A 12894-nucleotide genomic window follows, 5' to 3' on the forward strand; every position below is an offset into this window, starting at 1 on the left:
AAAAGTATAGATATATTTTCTTGGGTTTGCAGTTAATATGAATATAAGAAATAGTAAGGAAGAAATTATGACTAATTATGTATTTTATGGATATATTGAGCCAAAGAAGCAAGGATTATTTTCCTCAGAAAACTATCTGCTTCTCAGTTGGTTTACAAAGGCTTGGGCAGAGCAGACAACCACTGTTAAAAGCTTTTAAGCATTCTAAGATATTATTTAAATAATATATCATTTATATTGTTACATCTTCTGTGACTTTTAAGAAAATGATGGCAACCAAAATATCCAAGAGAAAAAAATATATGCATATATATGGTGTCTTCTCTAAAATGATGACAATTTAATGAAATTAGAAAAATACATAAGCTAGAGATTTGTATAAAAGCAGTGTACTATCATTCCTCATTGGTTATAGTTATTTCACTTAAATATTCTAATTCATTTTCTAAATATTTTACAATGGATATGAATTTTTCAAAGCATTTTGTATTTGTACTTGCTTGGAAAGATCTTAGTCATTATTTTAATTTTTTTCATGATGCAACACACTAAATCTTATCTGGTGGTGGGCAGATGTTTTTTTAAAAAAATCCATGTGTACATAATTTACAACTAAGGGGTTATTTAAATACTTCACGAGTGTGATACTCTAAGTCTGGCATGGACTGGATTTTGAAATACAAGGCTGCACCTGGAAATGATACAGTAGATGCCAAGATAATTTTGAGGAAGTAAATCATGACAAGTCGTATACTTTCCTACCATCTCTTGTTTCTGTGGTGCCTTTATCTAATGTGATATAAAGGTCCCTTCAACTTCTGTTCTACTTCTAACTGTTCTCTGTTCTGATTAATGGCATATTTGGAAAAACTACTGACTCCGGAAGGGAGGAGGAAGTGCCACTCTGTATAAAGTATGCAATCATTTTTGTACAAGTGGGAACATTTTACTGTCTTCACCATGGGTTTTAAGGGTGTGAATACTGAAGACATTTCTGTAATATATGTGTTTCTTAACAGCATCTCTCTTTAACCATAGTGAACAATTTTCCTTCACCTGACTGAGGGAAATTAGTTTATGAAGGATATGAATGACTTCTTACACAAACCAAGAAGGACAGAGAGGAGGTAACTAGCAGTTCGTAAAAGAAAATGAAGCAGCTTGGAGGACAGTTTGAGTGATGTATATATGAGAATGACCACTTTCTGCATCCTTCGACAAATATTTAAAAGGCTTACTGTCTGTGTTTTGTATTAATGGCTATCTAATGAAATTCAAATGATTCAAATACTTAATGATTTGTGACTATTTTGCCTTGTTTATAAGGTACTTCTGCATAAAGTATCCCAATTAGTCCTCGTAAATATTCTAGGCACCCCCTATGTTTTATAAGCAAAGATGTTTAAGTCACTAGGTAAATATCCATAAGCTATGTCCAGTGTTTCATATGGTGGGTTGAAGATTTCCTTCCCTGCCCTCTTCTCATTTTAAAACACTCAATGGAATAAACTATAAGTGGATATGAATCACAGTACCAATCCCTGAATATCATAACCTTTCAAAAATATCTCTTCTATTTGTGACAAATCAGAATTAATGAGCATGAAAATAAAATGCCTGAGGCTGAAGGCTCTTGGAGGATACATGGACCTTCACTGCCTGATTTTGTAAAGATTCTTTCTGTTCTTTGGTCCAACAGTAGCAGAGCTGTTCTTTAATGGGTTGGTAGCATTTGTTATGTGTGGAGGGGGTAGGTGAGGTCACATATTACACACTCCATTTGTTCAAGATCTCAAGTAGTCCTTGTTTTAACACTTGATATGGCATGCTCTAGCAGAGCATGAGACACAGAGCAGAGACAGAGCTTCTTTCCAATGGATAAAGGCATAGTTGCTGAAATATATTGTTGATGAAAAATAATGCTTTCTTCAAGTGCATATACATGGGTGAATAAAAATAATTTCAGATTATTGCACTTCTAAGAAAGTTGTGAAACTGATTATTCCAGATTTCTAATTGTTGCCCTTATATAGAAGTTTATCCATTTTAATTTGTATTTTATTACTTATCTAATGCTTTTACAAGTATTTTCAGTTTTTCTTCTGAAGTTCAGAAGAATTCTCTGTATTTATGTTGTATTGCCTGAATATTCTCATGCTTCCCATTTGATCTGTAATTAAGTTAAGCAGGCCATGTAGTATGCAGCACTGCTTTCTAAATGGGTATGTGTATTTATCTCTACATTTCTTTCCAGTATGTTTAATTCGTTTACCTGTCACCAATGAATTGTGTCAACCTTCTGGTAGATAATGACATCTTCAAATGAGCAAGTAATGAAACACATACACCCACCCACATGCTCAGACACACAGGAGATACACAGATTGATAGATAGATAAATTGATCTAGACTTTGGAGATCACCACTTGATACAATATATATTCTCCTTTATATTACCCATTTTCTCATGATTAACTTTTTATTTTATTTGTTTATTTATTAGGATAGTCATGTTCATGGGTGCCTAGTAATACACGTGTTTTACTTTTATAAATAATGAAATTTTTACCTAATGTTCAATTTTCTTCATACCTTTTCAGCCAAAACCAATATTTCTGAGTCAAGTGATTAAAAAGTGTGATATATTTGATCCATCAGTTTTCCAAGTCACATTGATATGTTTTCTGGCAAATATATCATTGCTCTCCAGGCACATTGCACATACTTTGAATTTAACTTAACCCCTTGATAACGCTGAATAGCAATATCTTAATGTTTTTCCAATATGATAATCAACAAATATGCTTACATTTTTATTTTTAATGAATAATTTGCTGATAAAGTTGACCATATATTTTGAAGTAGTCATGCTTTAAGTCTTACATTATATAAAATGTTTTATAAGTGTACTATTTAACTTAAAGCATTTTTAAGGTAAATCATAAGTTCAGTTACACAAAGAGAAATTCAGTGAGATGAGTATTCACAATTAATATTTATATCTGTTTTCTAAGAATCCATATCAAACATAGAATATATTCCTTCAGCTCGCAACATGTTCTTATCATGTTTGTAGAAGATCAAGAAAGAGAATAACTGAAATATGCAGTTATCTAGCATCTTAAAATAATTTATGGGGCCTTCTAATGCTTTGGTAGTGGAAAGTATCAGAGGTAGAAATTCGATTTATATGAGATGATAATTTTTAAGTGAAAATGACTGCCAGTTGTACATTTTTGCATTTTAACATTTTATTAATATTTTCAATACCAGTATTTGCTCTGTCCTCTTCATCTTCTGAGTTATCACAGGTTTTAAACACTTACATGTCTGAAGACTTTTGTGATCCACTTGCTCCGTGAATGGAAGCTTGAAAAACTTGCTGCCCTGACCACCCAATCTTCCTTCAAATTTCTTAGCAACAGCCGTTCTTGTAACTCCAGTATTTGATAGGAGAAATATTCAGATTGCTCTGTTCCTACAAGACAACACTGGTCACTTTCAGAAAAAAAATGGTGAGTATAACTGAGAAAAAAGGTATGTATTGTTTTATTATTTATGTGTAAGATTACAAAAAAGGTTTCTCTGCAAAAAAATGGTAACTCTGTAGTCCTTAATATTTATGCACTTTAAGCATGGATTTTTAATTATTTCCTTTTGTAACGCCTTTAATTCACATTTTAAAAGTTTTTGGAAGAAAAGAGGCAAAAATAACTAATAATCTTATTTTAGAAATTACAGTGGAATTTGATGGCATGTCAGATGTAATCATTTTAATCCCCCTATAAGATGTATTAAATACTGGTGTATGATAATGACATTAAAGGACATAACGTGAAATTCCTATTTTTGTAGTATTAATTGTTCAGAGAATATCTATACCTAGTATATTATGCTTTTTAAAATAAACTGTGAGTTTATGTTATGCATGTGTACTTTTTTAGAGACTTGTCTTTAGGGAAAGTGGAATTTCAATCACACAGTGTGAGATCTTTGCAAACAGCTGCTTTTAAAGGCAATCAAGAAACTTATATGATATCATGGTGTTAATCAGTAATCAACTTTTGACATAGAGCACTAATTATTTGTTTTATAAAAGAAATTTGTGGGAACATACACATCAACAATTTTAATAGTTAAATAATAATTAGCTGTTATAACTCTTGCTGATCGAATGGTAATCACAATGTATGAGTCCTCAAATTCTGATTTTCTTAGCAAAATGAAATTCATATTTTCTCTGTCGTAGAAATGGATATATTCAGTCTTGGATCAATAAAGTGGTATCTTATTTACCCACTGCAACAGCCTCTGTTCATAAAACATCACAGTCGTATCTTTCTTCTCACATATTCTTCTGAAATGTGAACTTGTCTTGCTCCTATCAAGAAGTAGAGTAGGGTATGTCACTCACTGAATCTGAAACAATAAAATATTACAGATGTAATGATGTTGGACCAGTAGTGAGCACAGTTTTTAAATGGCCTAGCAGTTTACATTTTCCAGAAACCCTGTAGGAAGTGCAATTACCCTGAGACAAACATCCCATTAGGGGAAAAAAAAAATGAACAAAAGAGAGAAAGCCCAAGCCTTAGAAATGAGGTGAAATACAGACAGGGAGAGAAAAACACTTAAGATGTGTAAGAAAGGGACCCACCAATTCCAGGCCCTCCATTTTCTGCCAACTGGACATGAACCATGAACTGGGCCCTTCCACAAAGTCATGAACAAATGAAATTTTTAATTTTTTTTTATTTTTGTAAAGATTTTATTTATTTATTTATTTATTTATTTATTTATTTATTTGAGAGAAAGAGAGTGAGTGTGTAAGGAGGGGGAGTGGCAGACAGAGAGGGAGAAGCAGGCTCCCTGCTGAGCAGGGAGCCCAATGCAGGGCTCCATCCCCAGGAACCTCGCATCATGACCTGAGCCAAAGGCAGATGCTTAACCAACTGAGCATCCCAGGCCACCCCTGACATTTTTTATTTTAAACCGCTAAACTTCGGCTTCTTAGTTATGAAGATTTCTAAAACATCCGTGCTGTCATGGAAGAAATGTAAAAACATAATGAAAATATAGGTGATTGAATTCTATTAATAATAGGGAGTAGTAGATCAACAATTAAATTTAGACTGTGTAATGTATTTCAGTGACTTCTTGACTACTTAATACATTTTTCCTTTCAGGAAGTGTCCTTTCTCAACTGATGGTGTCAACATTGTCATTGTCCTGCAGTACTTTTCCTACTAAATGACCCTAGATAGTCAATAATACCCAACTCCACTCCTGATACAGTGATTGTATTAAAGGCTATACAAAGCTAGATAATAAGAATCCTTTTTATGAGATCATTACTAATTCTAGGAACGAGGGAAGTTCTTTTTTTAAAATGGATATGACTGAGAACCAGGTGATCCTTGGGCTGCCAGTGGATATTAAGGCCAACCTGTGAAAAAAGCCTGCCTAAGAATTAACTTTAAAAATACATAAATCAAAGTGAGTCAAAATGAACAGAAAAGAATAGACAAGATAAACAACTGATGACATCTTTTGAACCCCAGGGCCCAGTCATGTCCTAAGCAAGAGCTTTCCCTTTCATTTCACAGAATTGTGAGCAGCAAGATATGTTTCCTCTTGAACTAGTTAGAATTGATTTTCTATTACTGAAACCCCACATCCTGACTAAACAAATATATGGAATGTTGTGTGAACTGTGGAGATGGAGAGGAATCATACCAGAGATCCTGCCCATCATGAATTTATTATGGGTTAAATTTAGATTGGATATTTCCTCAACATTCATTTAAAAACAATTGTTAAACATTCATTATGTGCAAAAATGTGTACTAGACATATAGAAGTAAACATACATGTCTACACATGTTCTCAAGGAACTAATACTAAGCTAAGACTTCTTATACTATTAGGTAATAGAAAAGTTATGGGTTCCAAGAAATGAGAATTTTGGAATAAAAGCCATTTATTACCAAGAGTTCTCATGGGAGCATATAGTTGTTAAACACTGGAAAAAAAAATTAGAAGAACCCTTTTTCTTCACCCTTTTCTTATGTCTAGTCCATTTTTCCCCCTTTTATCTGCTGACCTCATAGGGCGCAAATCTAAAGAGATTAATGTGTCCACACAACACCGAAGTTGTTTGAGTGCATACAGCAGTATTATAGGAAAAAAAATTTCCAAAATATTATTTCCAAATAGTTCTTTAGCTTGGACCAGAGGACTTACATAGATGACAGTATCAAACCCGTATGAGAGTGTGATTTCACTTCCACCATCACATCCAGCAGAATGATGCTCCGGTGTAAGACACCTCCGTCATGGAGTGAGCCTATGTTATTATCTCTTCCACTGTTTAGTTTCTTATGTACTTAGCAATACATAGTTTCCCCAGCTGAGTCGATTTCCTCTCAATACCTTAGATATTTCATTAATGTTCTTTTCTTGAAGAAATATTACTCTGCACCCTGAGCCTTTTGACTTGCTCTAGTCTGAGACCGATGTCCCTTCCAAGCTTACCGCATATCTGGTATGTTAGGAATGCAATTAATAAAAGCTACAATAATAATAACACATATAGTAATTAGTATTTTTAGGCATTTCACTAAGTGTTTTACCTTTAATAATTCACTTATGTTTATTTTTAAAAGTTTTACACATGAAACTTTGAGGTAAATAAGGAAAAACTGATTTGCCCAAGGTCGTGGAACTAACAGGTGACAAGGGTGGGATTGTAACAAAGCAGTCTGTCTCCAGAGTCCTTGGAAGGTCTGAAAATGATTTTTAATGATAGTTTCAGAAGGTATAAAATTTTATTGAAAATTGTTGGTTTGTCATTTCCCTTCTTTCTATCTCTTTGAAGAATCTGATTGATGAATCTGCAGCCCATGTCACGTTGGCAGCTGGAGCTTCTTCCAATCAACATAATCTCTCCTATAATCTGTTTCATTGACTAGCTGAACTCTGTAAATATATCTTTTGTTAAATATCTTCATCAGGTCAATTGCCTCACTCCCATTGGGAATGCAGTCCAGCAAATCTCTGGCTATCAGCTCGTGCATCCAGTCCCGCTGTTTTATACAGGATTGATTGGTTTTCCCTGTCAGGATGCACCTTTTTTATTGTGTAACAATATTTGAGAGTCTTATCTGAGATTTGCTACTGGGTATGTCCCCCCAGCGATTCTTCAAGTAATATTCATTACATTTTACTCCATTTTTCAGCCCTTGCTCATAAATAGTGATTCAAAATTACAGATGTCTAAAAGCTTCTATCAGTACTTTTTGTTCTGATATTTCTCTACAACCAAGCTGATTGCATATTCCCTTTCTCTTTGTACTTTTATGTTTCTCTCCATCCATTCATGTATTCACTAAAATAACTTCTCTGTATCTTATTCTTAAATTTGAGTCTACAGTGACCACTTATATTTTGAGATCCAGATTCATATTTCCAAACTATATCCACATCAAGAAAGTAAACAATCACACAAACAAACATACCCAAAAGCAACTTATCCTCATAATTTCTATCCTTAAGAATGTGCTATCTGCACGTATTCCTGTATTCAATACAGTTATTCTGGATGCAAGCTTGTCATTGCTTCTCTTCCGCCTCATTTTCACTTACATTCAATTAGTAACAAATCATATTGCTTCTATCTCAGCAGTGTTTCTAAATCCCTTTATTTCAATTGCAGTTAACTCTTTTATTTCATAATAGATTATCTCCCTCCTACCCCATGTATCCTATCCCACCCTACACAATGTGCTGGTTATTCTGCAAAGGAAGATTTTGAACATTCTCAAAGATATTTTACTTCTCCTGGTTCAGATAATAAATTGTCATTTTATTTTGAAAACTATGTAATTTATAGATAAAATTATTTTAGAATTATATTTTACATATATAATTACAATATATTATATAATATATATACTAACATAAGTAGTGAGATATATAGACTTTTAGACATGTCTTTCATTTTTCCTCCCTTAAGCTCTTCCCATAATTTTATAAATGAATTTAGATTTCTGGGAAAAGAGAGTATTCTAACTATTGTTAAATAAAAATTTAAGTACCTCATAAGTCAACTCTCAACATTAATTAGCAGTCATCAACAGGGAACTTAATCTTTTCTCTTCCAGAGATATATTCATACTTTTTTCTTATACATTCTATATTTTATTTCAAAATAGAAATCTGAAATACAAAAGTACAAATATGATCTTTAGATAAATTAACAAGTTTATTCATTAAATGTTTAACAAATTTTATGAAAATTACAAAAAATTTATGAAAGTTATAAATTGGTCATTATTTTCTATTAAGGGGGACTGTAAGGAAAAATTGCAGAAGAAAATATACATCCAGGTGCATCCCATCTGACTCTAGTTAAGCAGAATGAAGAGTATAAAATCTATTTCAAAATTAACTGAAATCATCATGAATTCCATATCCTTCAAAATTTGATTTTTCAAGGACAAAAGTAAAATAAAAATGTCTATAAAATAAGATTTCCTGAATTCTTAATTTCTCTTTCTGCTGCTTCACTACTGGTATATAGAAATGTCACAGATTTCTGTACATTATTTTGTATCCTGTGACTTTACTGAATTCGTGTCTCAGTTTTAGCAGGTTTTTTTTGGTGGAGTCTTTTGGATTTTCTATATAGAGTATCATGTCATCTGCAAATAGTACAAGTTTTACTCCTTCTTGCTGATTTGGAGGCCTTGTATTTCTTTTTGTTGTCTGATTGCTGTGGCTAGGACTCCCAGCACTATGTTAAATAATGGTGGTCAATTACAGTTTGTTCTTTTAAATTTATGCTTAAAATTAAACAAAAATGGGGCATCTGGTTGGCTCAGCCATTAAGCATCTGCCTTCAGCTCGGATGATGATCCCAGGGTCCTGGTATCCAGCCCCGCATCGGGCTCCCTGCTCGGCAGGAGGCCTGCTTCTCCCTCTCCCATTCCCCTTGTTTGTGTTCCCTCTCTCGCTGTCTTTCTTTGTCAAATAAATAAATAAAATCTAAAAAAAAAAATTAAACAAAAACTATATTGTTAGAATCTACAGTTTAATGTTATAGAATCTTAGTAACATTTGGCTCAACTAATTATTTGTTAAAGTTTAACAAAATACAAAAGTGCTATGAAATATAAAACACTGTTTTTTACTATGTTGATTATAGACTTTATTTTACATGTACCTAATATCCATGCTTAAGTAAAAATTCAATAGTATATTTAATATACTTTTATATATATATAGTATATATAGTATATTTAATATAATTTTATATATATTTAATATATAACGTTAAAATATTATATGTCCATATTTTGTTATTTGTGTTTTGTTTTCTAATTAGTTAGTAAGTCTTTTATTAATGTGGGCAACAGCATTTACTGTGGAGACTGAAGAGTGAACTGCACCTATGTTAAATGAGGGAGAACATCCTTTGTCTCCAACTGAGGTACCCTTTGATAAGGACTTAGTTTCAGTTTAAATGAAGTAATGAGGTGGGAGGATACAGATGTTATATATGAGCAATAGCTCTTGAGGCCATATATAAGAAAAAATTATTACTACTATACTTCTCAAAAGATTTTCTCTGATTTACATTGTTTTAGAAAGACCTCAAGTGAATAAGTTTTATATCCTTACACTTTTTATATGTATCTTGGATTATATTTAATGCTAATGTATGTTTACTTTCAGCCACGTTGGCTCTTTTATGTGGAGCAATGTCGAATTATTTTTATCTACTTATACTTTATAAACCTCAAAATATTTAATACACAGGTAAGTCTAATACATAATGTTACTGGAATTTCAAAATTCGTGACTTCTTAAGCAGGAGAAACTAAAAAAGAAAAGTTTCTTCCTTTTTTTTAATCTATAGCTTAAAGTATTATCTATTGCTGCCATAATTACTAAAATTCTTTGAACCGAATCTCTGTTTTTCCCTTCCTCTTCTCTTATCTCTATCCCCAAAGCCGTTTGATTAAAATTTCAAGTCTCTTAACAGCACTCCTTCTTTCTGAATAATGCCCACATGCTTATAGGCATTCCTATGGGATTTTGTTCAATTAAAAATATCATATGAGATACAGCAAATTCAGAAATAATATTCAGAACATTTATTCCTAATTATCAGAAAATGTTCTAAACAAAGCACATTTGTACTTGGGACAAACCGAAATCTAGTATGTTGAAGTTATATGAGACATAGTAGGCATTCATTAAGGGGTCATATAATATTTAAAATTGATATTTCAGATTTACTTTAAAACTATTTAGCTTTTAGCGGGCTGATCTAGTTATGCTACATAAATAGAGTCACGGTGCATAAGGAATAGAAGCTGATGTGGAAAATGATTATTAATAGAATGTCTTAGATGATGTCTTATTAAAATGGTGACCTTGAAATCGAGATTTGAGAACTTAAAATTCTTTTGTGTGGGAAAGTATACCAAAACTGAAATAATTAACTTAGATTGGAGTCAATGAGTATAGGCTTTTTTTTTTTTTTCTTTAAGTTTGGGGTGGAAAATATATGACTATAAAGAATTTATGTAGCCTGTTCTAACCTGACCCTGAGGACTGTCCTTTAACAATTAATTGTAGTCTTTTCTTCTAATTGAGATTTAGTTTGACTTTATTCTAATAAAAAAATTCAATAGTATATTTAATATACTTTTATATATATATAGTATATATATACTGTTGTGCATCATTTTAAATGCTGCAGTGAACACACACATTTTCCAATTTCAAATGACTCCAATTGATGCATTGCCATGAATGTACCTTGATGCCCTGTTTCAATACTTTACAGAGGTTCAGGTTAGCTCCTCATTAAAGTTTGAAGAAAGAGAATTAAAAAATTAATCGTGGATTAATGCATCTTTTAAGTATTAACTCCATATTTCTTTTTTTATAGTAATTTTTTTATGTTATGTTAGTCACCATACAGTACATCCTTAGTTTTTGATGTAATAACTCTACATTTCTAAATCAGAATGTTATATCTCAAAATGTAAGGAAGATATAGGGGAAATTAGAAGAACAGACTGCATTAACTGAGGTATAAAAAACTTTAGAAATTGTATTCACTTTAGATTGGTACCGCAGGTGATTTGAAAAAAAAAGTCTCCTTCTGGTCCTTTAACAAACCGTAGGCAGCAAAATGGTGTAGGTACTAGTAATTTAACATAATTTGAAAAATTGAAAATTCTGTCATGATTTTGGATTGTATAAGCAGAACACACACATTTTAAAGCAGTATCTTCAATAATTACTTCAATTATTTTATTATTATCTTTAATAATAAGCTACTTTTGATGACAGGTGTTATTTGTAAAATTATTTCATTTGCTTATAGATGAATATTTGGAAAAGAGAACTCACTCATTACACTTCCATAGATTTTTCACACACACAGAGATTTAAATGGGAAAATACTGAAATATTAACCGCTCATTTACACATTCAGAGTAGTCCAGACTGCCTCCACATTAATATCAAAAATAGCATACCATATAAAGTCTTTTATGACCTGAATCCTGTTCATTTTTATTATACCGACAGCCACATTTGTAATCTTAATACTGTTTCTCACTCGAGGACAGATGTACATTCATTCCTACCTGAAATTCTTTTTCCTACCTTCACCATTTCCCATCATCTGGTTAAACACTATATGTCCATTATGATTCAGTTTCAAATTTCTTTTTTGTCCTCTCAAGACACATATACATTCCCAGGTTAGTTAGTACACCATATTATCCTTTTAGTAACGTTCTCAGCAGCTAACATAATATGCGGAATAACATAATAATGCAGTATTCAACTGCATCTCATTAGGAGCCCAAAGAAATACTTGCACACAACCAAATCACATTCTTTGAGATCAGTTTGAACTGGTTCTTTTAGTGAGGTTCTTTAGAGTGGAATATAGATCGGGAAAATGACAAATGGGTAAACTTTAGATATTTAGATAGAGAGGACAAGAACAATATTACAGAGGGACTGGACTGAAGAAAACTTTAAAATTTTAAATGGTTACAGTCTACTTGGAGATCATAAATGAAGTAGATATGAGAACTCTATAGACTGTGAGACATGCAGATTTGATCTTATCAGAGATTCCATCTGGGGCACTCTTAGATCTACCACTAGATTCTCAAGCTCAACAAGCATATTGAAAAATATGCAAGAAAGCTGGAAAAATTAAATAAAATAATAAGAAATACATAAAAGAAAAAGGGAAAAACACTGTTGAAACTGCGGAAAGGCATATAAGGTGTATCAGTATGGTGAAATCTCACCACGCTGATGATGGTGTCCAGGATGGACTCTACTGACCGTCCTCAACGTATTTGATCTCAGGCTCCTTTACACCATTCACACTCTTAAAAATTATTGAAGACCCAAGAATGATTTTGTTTATGTGAGTTATATCTCCCTAGATTTAGAAATTAGAAATTAGAATGGAGAAATATTTAAAATATTTACTCTTTTAAAAATAAAGAAAATAATCCCGTGCTAACATAAATAACATATTTTTTTTATAAAATCAACTACATTTTCAAAAACAAAAGAAAATTTAGTAGGTGAATGACATTGTTTTGCATTTTTGGAATTTTTTTTAATGAATAGCTTAATTTGTTGCCAAATGCTTTGGGTGAGGTCTATAAAGAAAATTCTGTTCTACAAAGATGTGTTGTTGGAAAAGAGAAGACCTCAAGGGCCTCAGGGGTCCTCAGACCCGATGTTGATGACCATTGGATTAAAGCGAATACAGAAACCAACTAAATATGATACTATTATAACATTGAAACTATTAGGTAAAAGTATAATGGTTTCATCCAATTG

The sequence above is a fragment of the Ursus arctos genome, unplaced genomic scaffold, assembly GCF_023065955.2.
Source record: "Ursus arctos isolate Adak ecotype North America unplaced genomic scaffold, UrsArc2.0 scaffold_10, whole genome shotgun sequence".
NCBI lineage: Eukaryota > Metazoa > Chordata > Mammalia > Carnivora > Ursidae > Ursus > Ursus arctos.